The sequence below is a fragment of the Cupressus sempervirens genome, chromosome 11 (genome assembly GCF_028749045.1).
Source record: "Cupressus sempervirens isolate cs-2001-9-10 chromosome 11, ASM2874904v1, whole genome shotgun sequence".
NCBI lineage: Eukaryota > Viridiplantae > Streptophyta > Pinopsida > Cupressales > Cupressaceae > Cupressus > Cupressus sempervirens.
The window spans coordinates 584,208,629-584,230,819 of record NC_143128.1 but is presented as its reverse complement, the minus strand read 5'-3'; positions in this window follow the sequence as shown (position 1 = coordinate 584,230,819).

The following is a 22,191-nucleotide window of genomic DNA, read 5'->3' as shown; positions in this document are numbered from 1 at the left end:
TAAATCTGCTTGGTTCCATTCAAAAAGGTTTCAGGGGTCTATAAACACCTTTACAACATTTTGTGCAAATTTTTAGTTATGGTGTTGAAGGAAGGAAAGATGGTTGGTTTAACTAAATGCACACCTTGGGAGGTCCTATAAGACCTAGAAGAAGACAAATCTACTGGTTTGATGTTGGAAGAGTTCATTCTTGAATTTGAATGCAAATGTTTATTACATATCCTTTAATAGTTTTTGGATTTTTCAAAGAAAGTTTGAGATGATGGATTAAATGTTGAAGTTTTACCTTGGATTAAGTTATTTCATGTTTTTACAATACTTTTTTCTTCATTAAAATTTCCTTTAAGTGTTCTTCTATTAAGGTTTTAGAAATTATTTTGAAAACACCTTGTGTGCTAATCTTACCTAGGCAACCCACACAAAAATGACTCTCCCATGAGTTCCCACCATGGAATCATCATGGAAATGAGGGAAATGGGAGAGGACACATTGTAAATAATGTATCATAAATCTTGGGCCTTGCAAATGGAATTAGCTAATTTTCCAATGATGCCCTAAGCAAGTTTTGGATACTTGGCTAGGGAATTACAATGTTGATCTAATTAGTTTGGGGTTGAATGTAGATGACAATTCAAACCAAATTTAGAAGGTAGAGGGATGAGAAATGATGCTTTGTGCCAAAGGAGGCCTTCCTAAGAACAATTTTTATACCCCTAGGCTGTCATCTTTAACTTCTTGTATCTTTTTCATTCTTCTAAGTATAAACACACAATATTTAGTGACTCTTAGGGTCAATTCTGTTCAGAATGCCTGATAATGTTTAAGTGGTCAAAGGGATAGAACAAGATTGGTAATAAGGTATTCCATCCACTTGGAGCCAACATAGCAAACAACTCGGTCCCACAATGAACGGTTAGAGAGATTCACTAGTTGGTGACTTTATACTCGCCAACACTACAAGTTTCAAAATCACTTGAGATGGGGCCACAAAATCAAAATGGAATCCAATATCCAAAAAGAGAGAGGGGTTATTTTAGCTGTAAAAAATATGATCCTGTAGCACTTGAAATTTGATCCATACCTTATACGAGCTTTGAGATATGCCTCGTCAAAGATTGTTGTCCTCTGGCATTTAGTGACTCTTAGGGTCAATTCCATTTGGCATACCCAAGAACATTCCAATAGTCAATGAGATGAGATGAGGTGGGGACAAGGGTCTACTTGACCACTTGGAGCTAATAGACTAGACATTTTGGTCTCATGACGAACGGTTAGAGAAATTCATTAGTTGGCAACTTTGTATTGGTCAACACTACAAGTTTCAACATCACCCGAGATGAGGCCACAAAATCAAAATGAAATTCAATCTCCAAAAAGAGAGAGGTTATTATAGGTGTTGAAAACATGATCTTGTAAAACCTAGAATCACATACATACCTCACATGAGCTCTGAGATATGTCCCGTCAAAGATCACTGCCCTATGGCATTTAGTGACTCTCAGGGTCAATTTCATTCGACATGCCCAAGAATGTTTGAGCAGTCAATGGGATGGGATGATATTGCGACTAGGGTTTACCCAACCACTTGGAGCTAATGGAGCAAATAGTTTGGTCCCACGATGAACGATGAGAGAGATATGAGCAAGATATGCATGCCTAGGACACTTTGTGCAAGATATGAGCAAAAGTTGCTAATTGGACAAAATTGGGTCTTTTTGAGTTTTTGGTCAAGATAGCTTAGGATTATATTTTTTTAGTTGTTTTCAATAAGTTGGAACCTTTTCCAAGTCCTAGAAGTGAAATCTAGTGAAAATTGCAAAAGTTGCACTTTTGAAATTGAAAAGTTGCTAAAAAATGCAACTTGGTTGGAAAGGATTTATAACTATTAAAATAATAGTTGTAACCATTTGAATAGTACTAGTATGGATAAATACCTCATTTGTGAGGTCTGAAGGGGTATAATGTATGGATTGGGAGAAGTTGCAATAAAGGATTTTATGTTTTGAAGCCATTTTGATTGTTTATTGTATGTTGGCCATACGGTATGGATTTTTAGGTCTAATCTAATGATTTCATGAGAAGGATATTTTAGTTACCTTTTTTTTTCTTTTGGTTTCATCCTTCTAAGTTTTTTATTGCTCAAGTTATTCAAGATTTAGTGCAGCAAGGTTTGCAGGACAATAATTTTGTGCATATTCCATAAATGGGCCCCTAACTACAATCTCTATGGTTGGATTTTCATGGCCTCATATAGAATGGTAGTTAGTAGGTTCCTTTCAATTATTTCATTGTTTCAAGACTGGTGAAGTAGTTTTTCTATTTTTCCTAACCAGCCCTAGGTCAAGTACCTAAGAGGATTTGGCCTTTTATATGTACTATTTGGAGTATGATAGGAGTTAGAGACTTGTTGGAGGGCTGAGAATTTGGGAACAAGTTGAAATGAGGTTATTAGTCATTCTTGAGTGTTGGGCATGTTTCCATGAACCCATTTCTTCTATGTTTCTTTGTAAACCAAGCCTAACTTAATCAATTAGGTCTACGTTGCCTACTAAAGGAAAGGGAGTGCTGGAGTGGAAATGGAACTTGGTGCTTTGGGATTTGCTACAACTTTGAAAAGGGTATCCAAAGCCCTATTTCTTTGGGGTCTTATTTTGGAATTTGATAAGATAGATCCTAAAAACCTCTTAAGGAGGGCTAATAGGGGTTCATAGGGCTACTAGGTGAAATTGGGGTTTGCGATATTGTGCAAGTGTGGGAATCAAATCATTGGTATAGTTTGTGTTGTCCAAGTGCCCTAAGTCCATTCCATATCTTAGAACCCTTAGGAGAAACCTTTGTGGTATTTTTCTAGTATTGACCTAGTTGTGGGAAATAGGTCCTAAAACTATAAATTGGGTGAACTTGGTTCTTTATCCTTGGATTCTTGGTGAACTTGGATATCTTGTTTCTCTGATCAATTGGAGGATTGAGACTTGCTGAGATTTTTGTTAGGATTAAACCACGAACATAAATAACAATTACACATAAATATAACCAATATCAGAAAATAATAGATCACACAAAAAATAACACAAGACACCAAGATTTAACATGGTTCACCCAATCCCTGGGCTACGTCCACTAAACATCAAATTAGATATTATTATGATCCAGTGATTACAACCTAATTACAATCCATAATCCCTTTCAACTCAATATCACTGGAAGAACCAATTTTCAAATCACCGCTATGAAACAATCCCTAACCCTAAGCCCTTTTATACAAGTATTTTTATTGCTTTAGGGTTATAATTAATAATTACATGTCGGCCCAAAATCCCAATAAAATAGGGCCCAATTTTTTTTTTGTACAATACTTTCTTGATTAGTCACCACAATCTAACAATTTGGTAGTTTGTTTGTTGGGTGAAAGAGTGGGAAAGTCCATTTGAATCTACCTATTTGTGCACTTTGCATCACAAAAAGTGACAGAGGTCCATGTTTTTGTAATTATATTCAATCTAATGAACCAGTTGGATATGCTCTACATTTTAATGTCTCAAGTATTGCATCATAGTTTGACTCGTGAACCTTCCAAAGAGTCTTATTATGTGGTTTTCCTACATATTTTATCAAGTGGACATTTGACACGACAACAAGGTTTGAATAATCAAGAATCTTCCTTTCTGTTTGCCAATCCTCAAATAACCACAAGTTAGGATTCTTCATAGAATATTGTCTAAGCCATGTACCAGTTACAACTATCACACCTATATGATACTCTAAACCTTCACCATCTATGATAGAGTGATCCAATTTATTTATTTTTGGCCTAGACACAACAATACAAATAATAACTTGTCCCTTCTTCATTACCTTTAGGTGCAATAACAACAAAAACTTGGCCTATAGTGATAAATGTACATAATGTGGTCATTAATTCAACAAATACTTAAGTAAAAGTTATAAAGTTACATATTGAATATATATATATATATATATATATATATATATATATATATATATATATATATATATATATATATATATATATATATATATATATATATATATAAACAGGTTGCATTGGATCAGACAAGTAGTCAAAGTCAATGGATGAATCAATTTCTATCATTTCCAGTGCTTGTGGGGGACGATAAGTGTTAATTGGGTCTAAAACTAGTATATCCCATTTGTCCACCCATTTAGTCAACTCACACTCATTCCAATTTTCCTCTGTACATGATGGACAAAAGCATGCCATTTTTCATGTGTGAATACTCCATGATCCTGCATCAGAGCTTCTAAAAGAGTGCAACTCACTTAATCACGTCAATGTGCAACAATCCTCATATGGTGCAATGTTAGTATTATATATGAACCAAAAAAATCTACGAACTATAGACTCAACTTCCTTACCTGAACCCATTGTAGCATTACACCATTGGACAATGGATTTTACATCTATCAATGTTGCTCCATCTTTGTACTTTAATTCTTCACGAGCTAAGACTCTTTTGATGCATGCACCTGCACCATCATGCTTTCCCTTTCCATGACCCACTTTTGTGAAATTCTACACATATTAAATTCTAGATAATCTATGCATCATTCTCAACCAATAGAACATCTGTGCATTCTTGAATTGAGATGCACAATTTTCTGACCAAATAATGTGCTAGCGATATGGTATGCCCCTATTATCCAAATATCCATAAAATAGTTGAAAACAACCATGTTCAAACTCCGTAGAATATGATCGATCAACTGATGTAAAATGGTACTCCCTCAATATCTTCTTGTGATCCTCTGTACTTGTAGGTGAATGCATGAATGTTATGTGAACAAATATGGAAACCTATTGAGAAGTATAATACTTTTCTTAGACCTCATTTTGTGGTTGTAGTGTGTAGTTCTCTGCGTAGTCTACAATCAAAAGTGGTATCCAGTGGAAATGTATCCTTGCACAACTTGAATTGCAAATCCAACCATCTAGCTCTATGTGTATGCCTTGCATACTCGTAAATACTATTTTCACAAAAAATCTTCATTAACTCATACATTGGAATCTTTTCAATGATTAAATAAGATATTTTACCCTACTTCCCATCTTTTAGAGCATATGTTACTACCTTATATTTTCTGTAATCTACTATTTCATTTTCAATTGCATGTGTACTATCCATATGTTTAGAAGTTGATAAAAGCTACAAAGAATCACAAAATAAGCATGTACCATCCAAGCATGACATCTTGTAAAATTATTGACTATCCCCTATTTCACATAAAATTTTGGATATGAATTCCCTTGAAGATTTAGGTGGCTCATTCATGTCACAATCCTACAAAACAAACTTAGAATGCAAAAACACACACATATGCCTAAAAACATCAAAATGGTTAGAAAATTCAGTATGTATCCTACAACAACAAGTTGTGTGTGTCTAATTTATCTTCACATAAAAAGGTTTACCCATCTCAAAAAATCTTTGACTTATTCAAATTTGAGGATAAATACCAATAAATTGGAAAAAATTGTGTCTGAGTTGAGCCCAAAAAATGTTTTGCATGTGGGTTGCAATTTTGGCTACCAATGCTCCTTCTTACAACATCTCTTTGATTAGGGGAAACACACATGTTATCTGTCCAAAAATCTTCAATAAATGATTTCAAAGCTTCACTAATTTCTTTATCCTTTCAAGGTAGTCTACTGCTAAATGTCCATAACTCATTTTATGTTGGATCTTCCACTCTCTCATGCCTTACCATGGCTCTCCTTAGAGTACCTCCACTGATTTTCAATGTTTTTCTTGTATTTCTCATGAGTCAAGATTTATTCATTTGGGTACTTACTATTGTCCATTTAAGTATGTGTCTTGTAATATTATTATCTCTGGTACATGGTTTAGAATCCACTTTGTCATATGTACTCATTAGATTCTATACAATGTTTTTTTCATTTGAATCATCCATCATTCTTAGCCCAAGAATCTTCATGATGGGCCTAGATTTCAAATTTATCACCATTTCAACAAATAATTGGCATTGAACTATCATATTTAATTCTTCAAAGAATAATCTCCACATATGATTAATTTCTCTTTGACAAGTATGCTTGCTAATCTTGTCAGACATTGATTTCAATACGTTAGTATCAATATCAATCAAATATTTTGGTCTTCTAAAACAAATTCTAGAAGGTGTTATAATCTCTTCCATTCCCTCAATATTTTGAACATCAAGATAAGGTTGAGTGTTTTGCATACCTTGAACCAAAGATGATGTGCCTTGGCAATAAGATGCAAAAGATGGAATATCACCTACTTGATATGCTGTTGTTGTGCCTTCAACATGACATGATGGAGTGTGTACGTCGTTGGATGTAGAAATTAGTGTCTCTTCAACATGAGATGATGATATGAATCCAACATTGGAAGATGGTGTAGCTTCACAATTCAATTATCTTCTTGAGTGTAATAGTCTCATTTGTTCTCTTTATCTTTCCAATTCTTCCTTTTTGTTTCTTTGTATTAGTGGTTCATGTTCCTCTTTGAAAGACAATTCTTCATTATTGCATTGCAATTTTCTTTGTTCATCTAGTAGTTTTATTTTATCTATTTTGATTTTCAAATTTCTCTCCCTCTCTTTTGTTGTTTGACTTTTTGGTTTCTTCTTTGGCATGATGATGATTTTTATATGTCAAATTATTCAAACATCTGAATTACTTACAATTTATAAATAACAAATCATTCAAATACATATAAAAATTACAATTATTTCAATGAATACACAATATATATTAAACAACTTGTAAAATTATAATGAATTATTCATACATTAAAATTTCTAACCATTTCCAAATAACAATTCATTCAAACATACAAATTTCAATTAATTCACTATATATTAAACAACTTATCAAATTATAATGAAATTTATCTCTATAGTAACAAAGAATATTTAAAAAGAACTGCACTAACCTTTTCTATAGAAAAAAATGTTAAAAAAACCTTCAAATAGTGTATCCAATGATTGAATTTGGTGTTTCCTAGCTTCCAATACTATGAAACCCACATTTTCTATCAAAACAACAGAACAAACAATAGAAAAAAAGAGAATATGGGTCAATAGGAACCCAAACTTTCCTTGTAACCATTTTTTGGTGTTTTCATAAAGTGTGCACGCACTATAAAGTGTACATGCACTATGTGAAATCTCTCTCTCTCTCTCTCTCTCACACACACACCCTATCCCACTCCCCTCTCTCTCTCTATCCCACCCTCTTCCATCCCCTAATCTCTCTATCTCTATCCCTCCCTCTCTCTATCTCTATCTCTCCCTCCCTCTCTCTCTCTCCCTCTCTCTCTCTCTCTCTCTATATATATATATATATTTATGTAACTATCTTGATCTTCATCTCCATATTTCTCCAACTAAATCTCTCTCCCACTCCTCTCTTTTACTATATATTTCTCACACACACATCTCTCTCTCTCACCCCTTCTCTCTATCCCACCCTCTCCCATCTGCTACTCTCCCTCCCTAACTCTCTCCCTCTCCCATCCCCTACTCTCTCCCTCTCTCTCTCTCTCTCTCTACCCTCTCTCCCTCTCTCCTTCCCTCTCTATTGAAATACAAGGCTTATTAAGGTGCATGTGTGCTATAGTGCACACACACACACAATGTAAGCCTTAAATTTAGAAATGCTTTAAATAACATGTGCACTCTATAGAGCGCACACATTATGACATGCATATGCTATTTAAAGCTTTGGATTCTACCAAGCCTAAGGCTTGGATTTTTCTTGGGGATCCAACCCAAAGGTTTAGAGTCTCTAAACTGGTCTGAGATGTGTTTTGTAGCAAGCATACAAAAAATGATTGATTTTTCTTGTGTGCTCTCCTTCAAGTTTCCTTATGGTTGAGCATTGATAAAATCAGGTTACATGACATTGTAGATCTCTATGTTAGCTATACAACCATATAATTTATTTTGAATTCATATTATTTCAAGCCTTTCAACTATAATTTCTTTTGAATGTATGTCCATTTTCTCTCAAAAATGAACATGTACTAATTGTGGTGTATATTTTAGCCCATTCATTGAATTTCACAACAACTTAGTTTTTTAGAAACTAGACTCCATTCTACACACTTTGAGAAAAGAAGTTTTGATTTTAGATTATTTTACAATCATTTCTAGGGGGAACAGATAGATATTCACATTTTTAGGATGTGTCTAGTTACAAAATTCATTAAAAAAAAATACACATTATAAAATTACTCAAAAAATATGGGATAAACTACATGGTGTCAGGCAACTTTTGACTAGAAAGATTAAAGAATTAAAAAAAATAGTTAAAATTTTAGGGGGGCCACACTTTGCACTATGTTATGTTTTTTTTGAAAAAATAATACCACTTTCAGTGGCCCCCTTTTTTGAGGACCTAAAAATAAACCATTTTGAAAAAAAAATAGTAGTTTAGAAACTAGATTCAAAGGACTACTACTTTTTTTTTGCCATATCTTAAAATTTTGAGTGTACCTATCTTCAAATTCTTGTCGAAGTTCAGAAATTGTTGATTTTGGAAAAAAGTGGGCACTTATACCCCCCTTTTGGCACCACAACTTGGTGCACTTACCCATGTCCCAAGGGGTCCTAAGACCCCTTAGGATAAATTATAATTGTTCATATAGGTCGAAAGGGGTTATATGATAATCTATGACCCCTTCCGACATATTTAATGATAACATATGTCCCTAGGGGCCCTAGGACCTATAGGGACCTTTTTCAATTATTCATATGGGTTGAAAGGGCTCATAGGATAACATATGACTCCTTTTGACACATTTAATGATAGTATATGTCCCTAGGGGTCATAGGACCCCTAAGGTCCTTTTTCAATTGTTCATGATAAGATATGTCCCTAATGGTCCTAGGTTCCCTAAGGACATATTTCAATTGTTCATATGGGTCAAAAGGGATCATAGGATGACCTATAACCCCTTTCGACACATTTCATCACAACATATGTTATGGTCCTATTTCAATTGTTCATATGGGTCAAAAGAGGTCATAGGATAATCTATGACCCCTTTTGACACATTTAATGATAACATATGTCCCTAGGGGTCCTAGGACCCCTAGGGACTAAAATATTAAAAATTAATATAATACATTTTTTATAATATATAATAATATAATATATTATTATATAATGCGTTATATTTTAATATATAATAATATAATATATTTTACTGTAATATATAATAATATCACATATATTATATTATAATTTAATAATATATATCATATTATAACATATTATATTATATAATAATATATTCTTTACCTATTAATACCTTAAAGAGATACCACTTCCTCATGATATTATATTATAATATATAATAAAATATATCATATATTATTATATATAATAATATATTATATTATAACATATGCTATTATATTATAATATATAATAATATACCATATTTAATATGTCACATATATTATCATAAAATATTATGTTTTATTATATATTGTATTATAGTATACTATGTATAACCCATGAAATAACATACAAGTTATTTAGTTTGAAACATTAAATGTATTCTGAATTTTAAATGAGAGTTGGTGTGGGGGGTTTTTTAGGTACCCAAAATTTTGGGTATCCGATTAGCCTTGGTAAAAACCAAGCCTAGAGATGGTCAACAACTAGAAAAATAACAAAACATGTTTTTGCCTTTCGTCGAGTTTCATACTTCAAGGGTGTAATTGATGACTTTTTCCCACCCAATTTTGATGAAATGTAGAGGGTTTCTTAAGAACGTTGTCAACTTTCCATCGATATAATTGCTATCAATATATGATTTCATTAAGAAATTATTACTTATTTTGTAATGGAGTTACCTATAAAATGTTGCCTCACATAGTCATTGAAAAACATCTATAAATTTAAAATAGTACAACCTTTTTAAAATTGTAAAGATAAGTTGCATTCTATGCTTCACCTACTACAAGGAAAAACAATTGAATTTTGTTAAGTTTTGAATGAGTTAAGGTGGTTGAACACAAGATTTTTTTAATTCTAAAAATAATGTAGGAGAAAAATCACAATTAAATATTTATTTGGAATAAAATTACTCAAAAATATGTGATGCATCTTGACATGAGTCTACTTGTTATATCTAGAATCTTATAAAAAATATAATTATTTGATTGTGATTAAGGTGGTTAGACATACACCCACTTCTTATTTTTCTCTTGAAAATTTCATACTACTGCATTGAAATCCAAAAGTTGACCAATCAAATTAATTTTTTTCTTCAGAAAATTAGTAGTTTAGAAACCACATTAAATTTCCTATAGATATTATTCTTACAACTTTTCAATATAGTATTCATAACTACAAAATTTCACATCAAAATGACTAATCCTTATTTGTTTATTTTTCATTGCCACTTAAGGCACTAGTTTGGTATACCATGATCCTGCACACAACCTTAATAGAAAAAATATTAAGATAATCACCAAAAAAAAAGGTAACATGGGTCAAGAAATGGAAAACCCTAATCAAATCACATAATTTTGTGTCAAATACTACTCAAATATCCTAAACAATTATGAATACTCTAATTATGAAGCACAAAATAAAATGTTAAAAAGTATTCCTAAACTAATATCGGCTGAAGACAACAAAGAATTAAATAAGAAATTTACATTAGAAGTAATTAAAGAGCCACTATTTTCCCTTAATTCTGAAAAATCTCCAAGGCTGGATGGGTTTGAGGCCTTCTTTTTTCAGAATTGTTGGGGCATCCTAGGTAAGGATCTGTGGGAGGCTATAGAAGAAACCGTGAATTTAGGTTCATTACTATCAGAGATTAATAATACATTTGTTGCACTTATTCCTAATAAACCTGATCATGAAACACCAAGGGACTTTAGACTAATAGCACTGAGAAACATGATATATAAAATACTATTAAAAGCCTTAGAAAATAGGCTTAAAAGAGTCCTAAAAAAGCTAATCTTAGAAGATCGAATTGGCTTTGCACCTAATAGATCTATTTATTATGGGATAATTATTATTCAAGAACTAATTCACTCATCACAAGTTAACAAAGAACCCTACATGTTAATGAAATTAGATATCCAAATAGCTTAGGAAAAAATGGATTGGAGATTTCTATGCAAAATGATAGAAGCATTTGGTTTCTCGAAGCAATGGATTAACTTAATCTTCAATTCTATACCAAATCCAAAGATATCTCTGCTAATCAACAACACACTTCAAGGCTTTTTTAACATTACAAGAGGTATAAGGCAAGGTGATCCAATATCATCTTTCCTCTTTGATCATCATCACGATAGAAGCCTTTGGAAGAGCTATAAAGATGGCTCAAGTAGAAGGAAAAACTAAAGGAGTCAAAGTAATAGAGGATACAGATAGGATAAAACACCAACAATTCACAAACGATACACTTTTACTAGGTGAAAGTATAATGGAGGAATCCAACCAATATAAGGATATCATTAAAAAAAATATTAAAGCATCAGGTGAAAAAGTAAATGCAGATAAATCAAAATCTTTTTCCTTAATACCAATCCAGAACTAGAAAGGAATATATGTAACATTATGAGTTTCAATAAAGGAACATTTCCTTTCAAGTACCTTGGGATTCAAATGGAAAAAGGATCCAAAGAGAGTAGGACATGGAACCAAAAACCAAAAAAGTTAGAGAAAAAACTAGAAACTTGGACAAGAGAGTGACTAACAAAGGCTAGTGAATCAACAATGATGAAAGCAGTTTTATCAGCCATACATACTTATCAATTGTCATGTCTTTTGTTACCAAAAGGCATTAAAAGGCAACTTGACAATAAATTAAGAAATATTTTCTAGCAAGGTAAAGATGATAAAAATAAACAAGCTTTGATAAAATGAGATCAAATATGAAAGCCACGAGAATATGGTAGTTTAGACATTAAAAATTTAAGCTTGCAAAACAAAGCTCTAGGAGCTAAATTAGTTTAGAGAATGTATCACGAAACTGAAAGAAAATGGGTGAAAATCCTTTATTGTAAATACCTGAATAATCTTGAACCTTCAACAAACTTATAACTTGTATGTGAAAGTAAAGTAATTATGCCAAATAGTAAACACAACCATAAAATAAAGTAACTCATAACACTATATTTTATTAACTAGGGAAAACCTGGCCAAAGGAAAACTCCAGTGGGATGGTACCCACAAAATGATCCACTAATCAAAAGTATCTTGTGAAAGATATTGACCCTGTTAGGAGTCTGTTACATCCGTGTAATGTCTTGGTCCACTTGTTAGAAGCCTCAACCCTACTAGAAGTTGTTATTACAAATATATATAGTATGTAAGATGATCCCACAGCCCGAACATGCAATATGTAATAATATTCCTCAATACAAGAGAAAGATACAAAAACCTCTTCACCATTATCGATATCTTCAATATCTAATTTTGCCTTTCATTGCTCTTCACAAAATTTGATCACAAGTTCACACTTCTCTAATCTTACATTAGAATTCACATCATATACATATCACAAAAACCACACTTAACTTCACATTCAACACTTTTCTTTTATACCTTATTTCTCTAAGTTGTCGACCTTCATTACTTAACACACTTTCCAAAAAAAAAATCTTGTTAAGTTAGGTTTAACATCTAGGATGTCATCCTTAATTAGTTAAGTAATTATTTTGATGAACAAAATAATTTCTTAACATAAGATATTCATTTCCTTAAGTCTTCCTTTTTTTGTCTTGCTTAGCATTGTCATTATAAAACTGGAATATCTATGTCCATACTGATCATACTATCCTGCACTCATGCACACATCATCTTGACATACTATACTTCCTCCAAGTAAGTGTGCATGTGCCAAAAATGTCTTTGTGAACTGCACTAACCAAAAAGGTTCATGTGCTGACAAATAACATTTGTGATACTTAGACCATTTTCTAAGTCTTGAACTCAAAACTTCATCTCCAAAATATGATGAATTAATCTTGACTATATGTTGCCATAAATAAAAACATAATATCCTATAACCTAGCCAAATTTCCAACAATATCCTCCTTTGGCATTGATGGCAACATATGTGAAAATTGGCTAAGTCCCAAAACTTCAAAACCTTCAAAACTTGTAGCCTTATAAAAAAATTCAAAAATTATGGATCACATATTTATACCATCTTACATACATAGGGATACTCCCCCTTTGACTATACTCTATTCTCTACATTACTTCCCTTTACATGTCATATGCATTACAATTTTCTTTATATCTCTCCCCCTTTGACATCAATGACAAAGGTGGTGACAAAACTTATATACAAGTCAAAATTTTGTTACCTTTTCATTTAATCTAATATTCTGGATATTTAATCTATAAATTTTTCTTTCAAATTCTTAAATTCCTTCTCCCATATATCCCTAACTGCTTTTGATACACTGATAAGGGTGCACAATATATGTGATGCAACTTCTACGACATTCAAATATGAATATAAAAATTTCTCATATAATATCTTAGCCTTAAGACATTCCTCTAACTACTTTTGTACATTATTGATTTTTAATGTCAAGTGTTCTCTTAACAATGAGAATCTTTTGATGACTCTCTCTCTTTTTAGCTCAATCTAATTTATATCATCATATGCATTTGCAATTTTGGTTTCCAAGTCTTCCATCTCCATACTAGGCTATCATATCTCATTAACAAAGTTATGTAGCTCATTTTAATTTTCTTTCAGATCCTCATTAATGTCTTTGATGAAATTATATGACAAGATATATTGCCCATACAATATTTTGCCTTCCATCAAATATATCGTTAACTCTTTAATGCAAGAGTCAAGTGTCACTAAATTATTTTTTATATTTATGCACACTATATCAAATAGTTGTGCATCATGCTTGATCCATGCCTATGTGGTTTCTACTTTTAATAAACCAGTAAACTTATTATCAAAAGCTTTAATTAGATCCTTGGCTCATATTTGTGGATATGCCTTTATATCTCTGTCAGATAAAATGTTATGCAATTTTTCTAAAACTTCTTCTAATGTGTCATTCAAATTCTTTACCCTTTTATTCTTGTAAAAAAAAATTCTTAGAGAGGAGATCAGTCCTATTTGATCATCATCATTAGATTTTTCCCTGATAAGCTTGCTAATACAGATTCAAGTGGTGACCTTGAAGAACTAGGTTCACTTGATTTTGCTTGCTTATTTTAGTTTTCTTCTTCTTCTTCTTCTTCTTCTTCTTCTTCTTCTCCTCCTCCTCCTCCTCCTCTTCCTCTTCCTTCTTCTTCTTCTTATTATTCTCTTCTTCCTCTCTTCTCTTCTTATCTGCCTCTTCCTTCTTCTTTTTCTACTCTTCTTGCTCTCTTCTCTTCTTTTCTTTCTCTTCCTTCTTCATTTTCATCTCTTCTTCCTCTATTCTCTTCTTTTCTTCCTCTTCCTTCTTCCTTTTTGCTTCTTCCTTCTTCTCTTCTTCTATCTCTCTTCTCTTCTCTTACTCCTCTTTTTCTTTCCTTTTCTCTTCCTCTTCATCATCTAGTATAACTCACCAAATTGTCAACAATAGATGGGACAGAATCCTTGAAAGAATCTTTTACAGCCTGCAAGGTGATGCTTGTACTATCTATTTGCATGGTATCAATAGAGATTATTACTTGTGGAATGGTGGTTTCCTTTGTCATCTCTAAATCTTTTCTAGTCTTTGTTGTTGTTGTTAATGTATCCTATTTCTTTGTTGTAGGGATTTCTTCCCCTATCTCCTTTCTTACCTTCTCTTTGTTGGGTTCCAATAAAGTCATAAATTTTACAATAGTTTCCTTAGTCTCCTCATTGACTTCCTCATAATTCCCTCTCATTATTTGTATTTCTCTTCTCTTATTTCTTAGTAAGGTCTCAATGCTTTTCATTATTCTTCCAAGATTCTCATCATTTTCAATTTTGCACAATTTTCTTATCAAGTTTTCCCTTATTTTCTTGTCCTCTTCAACTATTCTTTTCTTTTTTGTTTATTAACCTTTCATAGATATCTTCTAGGATCTATCCTTGTATATCCTCAAATCTTTTGTTAGACAAAATCATATGCCTAATGACTTAATTTTCTAATCGAATTCTATAAATACCCGTGTATAAATGATAATATTTATTTAATTGAACAAAACTTCCATCATTAATTTTTGAAAAAATTATTCTCTCCATCTTTGGTTTCCATAGTTTCCTTCCAGTGGGAGCTTTTGGTTCTTCTTCTTCATCTTTAGATTCTTTTGATTTAGACTCAACTATTTGAGTTCTTCTTCTTTGCGTACCTTGGTAGGATAGAAGTTTCTTCCTCTTCTTTCCAAGTCCACTGGCCATTTGTTTACTTCTTTTATGTTTAGGAGGTTGAGTTGGCTCTTGTTTAACTTCAACCACTTGATAGACTTTCTGGTACTAGAAGGGGTAGCTAGCCGAACTTTAACAATGATGACATCTTCTTCCTCCATTCTTTGATCTAGAGGGATGGACTAAGGTTGCACTTGTGATACATTTGCATATGGTGCACTTGGTATTTGTGTTGATGGTCCAACTACTGTTACTCCTTGTGCTAACCCAATGTCAATAGCTAAAGTCTTAGCTACAAGAACTATTGATTATCCATTAGCTTTCATTTTTATTGCTATTGCTATTTTGTCTTTGAATTCTTCTCTACTCATACCTAATTCCTTCAATATAATTTCTATCTTTTTATCAACTCTCTTCTTGATTTCTTTGTTGTGTAATTGAATGTCCACTTCTCTAACATTTTCTTCATATGTGCCCATCTACAACACTCCTTGTCTCTCTTTAATTCTAGGATTATCTTTGCATAACCTTATATTATCTCTTTTTTCATTTCATACCCAATAGGGTCAATGAACTTAACCCTTGGTTCAACTGCTTGCATACAAGTTACATTAGTTTCAACCATGAAACAAATTCCATCTTTGTATTTCTCAATTAATGATGGAGGAATCATGTATCTCTATTTCATTTCAGCGTAATTTTTTTTCATCATTCTGGTTAATCTTTAGTCATTCTATCCTCTAAGTTCTTTTTGTAGTAATGAGTTAACAAATCCATGGTACATCTCTTTGAATTCCACTCATGGTCAGGCATTCTAGGGAATCTCCTTATCACTTGAAAGAATAAGTGTGTAATTGGCTCAAATTTGAATACAAAATTCTTTGTCTTCTTGATTCTTTCTATATTATAAAGTATCTGTTGCTTTAATATTTCACACATATTGACTTTTCCTTTCTCAACAATCATCATATAAGATGCATGGATAAATCCATCAGGTAAAAAGTTCAACCTTGAATTGTAGTTCATTTTTTAGCCAGTTACTTTACTTATGAGTCTTACATTAGGTTCCTTGATCATGTCTACTATTACTACCATCAGATACTATTTTCAAATTAGTTTCCACCAAAATAGGATTAATACCTTCATTACTTAGTCCAATGATTCTATGATAATATCATTGTCTATCATGACATGTATGTCACCAACCCATAACATATCCTCATGAATGCAACTCATAATAACCTTTGTCCACTTGTGGTTTTCAAACTCTCATATAAAACACGTTCCTAGTAATTTTTAGGTATTTCAAATGCTCAAATCCTTTTTTAAATTATAGGTCATTGTTGCAAACCAAGTCCATGTCATTATGGATGGCATTATCGCCTATACTCTTAAACTTACAATGAATGTATGCTCAAATGTCCTCTACGTGTAAAAAATTGTTAGGTACTTGAGAGAATGATCCTGATAGGGTATCTTTTAATGGAATGTAGGGATTCTTCTTGAATTTATACCAAGGCCTTTCACTAACATCACATACAGTTGGGGTTCAATTGCACAAGTGATAAATACCTCAAATTCGTAAAACTAGGGCTTGCTGAATTCATTGCTTAAAACACATCAAATTTTCCTTGTAATTTGCTCCAAGAACTCCTTTAGTTCTTGACAATCAAATGGTACTCAAAAAATTGATTTCACCCTTTAAATCACATCTAATTCAATTTTGCATCAATTGTAAAGTACACAACCAACAAAAAGCTATTTTAGTTTACCAGTGAACTTCTTTTTCTTCGTGCACTCACATGTGAACTGCAAATAGTATGCATACTTAACCATGGCTTAATTGCACCTTCCTCTACCTCATACTAACTATGCAAGTCTCCAAACTTCTCCTAAGGTTTTAACAAGGTTTTTGATCCTAAATTATAATATTTTTCTTATAGAATAAGTTTCTCAATCAAATAATAATTGTTTACCAACTATCACCAACTTCAACTTGTTATTAGATGCTTTACTTGACTAAATTTCCAACACAAAATATGAGCTTTTTGGTTCCTTAGCTTTTAAAAATGATTCATCAAGGTTTCCTACATGACCTTTCATGTTTCTCTTTGATTGTTACTGTTATTCTCATAACTTCTATTGTTTTTCATATTCCTTCTTGGATTTAGTTTTCTGATGTTGTTCCTCATATTGTTCATCCTACAATATCTTTTTGTGTGTCCCATGTTGTTACAATCTATAGACTACAACATATTTTTGTAGGGTTAGTACCTCTAAACATTCTACTATTATTATTACTATTATCAAATTCATGCTTTTTACAATTAACTTCTCTATGACCAAAACCATAAAAATTATAACAATAACCATAAATAGGTTAAATGAATTACCTATACAGACCCTTTTCATGTGACCAAATTCATTGCATGCATAAGATCTACTTTTGAATTCATTCCTCACTTCTTTAGGTGATTCAACTTGCTCAGGCTTCTTAGGTACATCAACTTGCTCAGGCTGATTAAATTTCTCAACTTTCTTAGGTACATCTTCAAATTGACTTGACTCACTCTTGTTTTGATTATTTTCCTTATGTTCAGGCTGTTGAATCATAGGATCTGGTTCTTTTCTAGGTTCAAACTTCTTAGTTGATTTTTCTCCAAGATATCCAAGACTAGTCTTATCATAAGAAGGTCTCTGTATAAAGATATATTCATCAAGCTTTTCACTAATGGAATAAAACAACTCAAGATATAGCTTAGACTGAGTTAATTCTCCTTTCACAATTGTATTGTACTTCTCAAGTTCTACATACTACAAATTTGTAGACTGAAGCTCAAATGTCACTTTGGTAATTTGGTTGGATCTCATATCTGCATTTTCTAGATTTCAAGTCTGACTCAACTTTACTGTTATCATCCTTCAAGCTCAACTTTAGATTCATAATCCTCAGTTCATGCTTAAGGATCTTATTTTCTTTCTTTAGTCTTGAAACTTCACCACTGTCCTTGATCTAATCTGTAGGCTCTTTCTTAGAATTAAGATAATCTACCTTATCTTTCAACTTCCCAATGTAATCATTTGCATCTTCATGCTCATCTTTCAAAGTATCTCTTTCTTCAGTAAGAATATCAATATGCTTAAGAGATTCATCTAGGTTCTTCTATAATTGTTCCATATACATTGGGATCTTCCTCAAGATGTTAGGCATTCTTTGATTAACTGTTCTCTGATACCAATTGTTAGAAATGAGAAATAATGAGAAGTGGTGGGGGTGGGCGGCGGGTCGGTAGGGAGGAATCACTATTTCACAATTTTTTTCCTAGAACTGGATATCTTTAATAGACTTATAACTTGCATATGGAAGTAAACTAATTATGCCAAATGTTAAACACAAACATACAATAAAGTAACTCATAACACTATATTTTGTTAACTAGAGAAACCCTGACTAATGGAAAACCCTGGTGGGGATGGTACCCACAAAATGATCCACTAATCAAAAGTATCCTGTGAAAGATATTGACCATGTTAGGAGTCTATTACATCCATGTAGTGTCTCAGTCCTTGCTACAGGACTAGGCCCTCTTACAAGCCTTGATTCTATTAGGAGTTTTTATTACAAATATGCAAAGTATGCAAGATGAGCCCATTGTCAAAACATGCAATATACAATAATATTCTTCAATACAATATATAGATATATATATAAACCTCTTCACTATTACTGATATATTTAATATTTGATTTTTCCTTTCACTAATCTTCACAAAAATTGATCACAAATTTGCACTACTCTGATCTTATATCAGAATTCACATCATATAAATATCACATACATATCACAAAAACCACACTTGACTTTGTATTCAACACTTTTCTTTTATACCTTATTTCTTTAAGCTGTCTGCCTTCATTACTTCACAAGCTTTCCAAAGCACAAAATTAATTCTTACTAACTTAGGATTAACATATAGGATGCCATACCTAATTATTTAAGTAATTATCTTGATGAAAAAAATAATTCCTTACCCCAAAATATTCATTTCCTTAAGTATACCCTATCTTGTCTTGCTCAACACCGTCATTGTAAAACAAGAATATTTGTCCATACTAACTAGACTATCTTGTGCTCATGCACACATCATCCTGGCATACTATACTTTTTCGACATAAGTCTACACATTCCATAAATGCCTATGTGAACTGTGCTGATAAAAAAGGTTCCTATGCTAACAGATAAGCTTTGTTATACTTAGAAAATTTTCTAAGTCTTTAACTCAAAACTTCATCTCCAAAATATGCTAACTTAATCTTTACTATATGTTTCCATAAATGAAAAAATCACATCCTATAACCTAGCAAAATTACAAAAAAATTTAGTATTTAATAATCAACAATCTCACCTGGGATATAGGCAACGAACATGAAGCACTCTTTTGGGAAGACTCCTAGGATGGTTTACAACCTCTAGATAGATATAATTTACCCATCAACATTAAATATACTCTAATTACTTGATGGGGCCCAAATGTTAAAGATTATAAAGAAGAAACAAGAGAAGATAGATATGGAAGATGACGTTGGAAATTTGTTTCAAAAACAAATTTGTTAGAGGAAGAAAAAGTAATCTTTGAACAATTTTTGAATAGCAGACAAGTAAATCATAAAGAAAGGAATAATCAAATAATTTGGGGATGGGAAAATAATGAAATAATAGTGAATTCCCAAGGATGGGAAAATATGGAAACCTCCCTCAACTTATGTTGGGACACAACATGTCTCCCAAAGGTGAGTATTTTCCTTTGGGCTAGATTACAAAGAAGAATCCTAATTGTAGACAGATTTACAAAATTAGGGTTTGAGGGGCCATTAAAATGTGTGTTATGTGAAAAATAATTTGAAAAAATGGAGCATTTACTATACCAATGCCCATTCTCTAACCAATGCTAAGAATGGTTATGTAATAAGCCTAATTGGAAAACAACTCTAACAGACAATCTATAAAATTTCTTTAAAATTTGGCCTCAAAAAGATTCATTAAAGGTATAAATGATTTATGGAAAATATCACTGTCCATTCTCATATGCAAAATACGGAATAAAATATTGAAGTTAATGAAAGATCAACCCCACAGCTCCTAAGAATCACTTGCATGCAAACACTTGTCACAAAAAGAGAGGATCCAAAGATATGGAGCCTATAATTCCTATATCCATATAGGGGACATTGCAATTGAATCAAACAAAAACTATATTGAGTGAATGAGATTACAATGAGAGATCACCCTTATAAAGGAGATCAAAACCCTAAAAGGTAAAACTTAGGTTGTATGATAATAATTAATAAAAGAATTAATTATTATATGCCTAAAGTTTAGCTTAAGTAGAATAGAGTTAATTAGAAAATATCTAATTAATCTAACACCAACACCCCCCCACCCCCCCCTTAAGATAAACTTAGAGAGTAGCTAAAAACTTAGAAAATACTAATAAAAGTAGATTTGGATCCTAACAACAAAGCCTGATGAGGTACCCAAGCACAAAAAATCTCTATAAAGAGGAGAAATAGAGAAAACTGCATGAGAAAAACCCTATTCTAATAAGAGATGGAAAGAACACTGAAAGAACTAGTGAAGGAATGAAGAAGCCTCCAAACTAGGGAATGTCCCAGAAGATAGGAATAAAAGGATGATAATGTAGAATACCACTGAAGCATGTAGAAGTTGCAAAACTTTATCAAAAGTAACTACTAATATGAATAATCTCCATTGAAATATAACCTAATCACATAGAGAATACTATAGTTTTATGAGTGCTCTTAGAAGACACTACTTGAATAAGGAGGAAAACAAGGAAAAAGATAGAACTCAAAGATACAAATGACATAAACACTAAAGTTTGAAGAGTTGATAAATCAAATATGGAAGGCTGCATCCAAAGTAGTCATGAAAAGAAGAGAGTATATATGGTAAATGATCCATTTCACCAAAATGCATAGGTACCCATCCACTACATCCACCTAGTACATAGGAACAAATACTAAATACATAGCTCACTCCATCAAACCAATGAAGAATACGAACCAATGGAAGAACCCCCCTAATATAGACAAGGGTGAGGTGAAAGGCAATTGAAAAAATGGGCCAAAATAGGCAATTGAAAAAATGGAAGGAAAACTTATAGGAAAAAGGAAGATGTAAAGCAAATGATAAACATCAACCCCCATGGAACTTAATTAGAGTAGTGCATGTATAATAAGGCACAAGAGATGGTAAATCCCAAGAATATAATATTTTATATGAGTGTCCTCAGATGAAATTGTTCAAATTAGAAGACAAAATAAGGAAAAATGACTGAAATAAAAATATAGATGGAATATGGCACTTTATCTCAACATGTTTGCAAAAATGCATGTAATAGATGCCCGAATAGACTAGAAGAGACATAAGACTGATACAAAATATAGTAAAATCCATGAAAAATCATATGAAGCAACAAAATTGATCCTTGGACTTGAAAAAACCAAGATATCCATTAGAATGTAAGCAATGCAAAAAATTGAATAGAATGTTCCTAGCATAGAACTTGGAAAAATAATTGATATCATTGGAAAGAGCTTTGCAAGACCTTTCAAATGATATAAATAATTCCCAAATAAGATATTAGATGCTCAAGATATGTCTCCCAGAGTGCAAAAAATAAATCCTAAGTTTGACCAAAAAAAGCCATAAAAAAAGACATCAAAACTAAAAATTACCTATACCATTGTGATGAGCTCAGAACCATCTCTCCGACAATATCTTGTTTGTGGAAAATGGAATCCA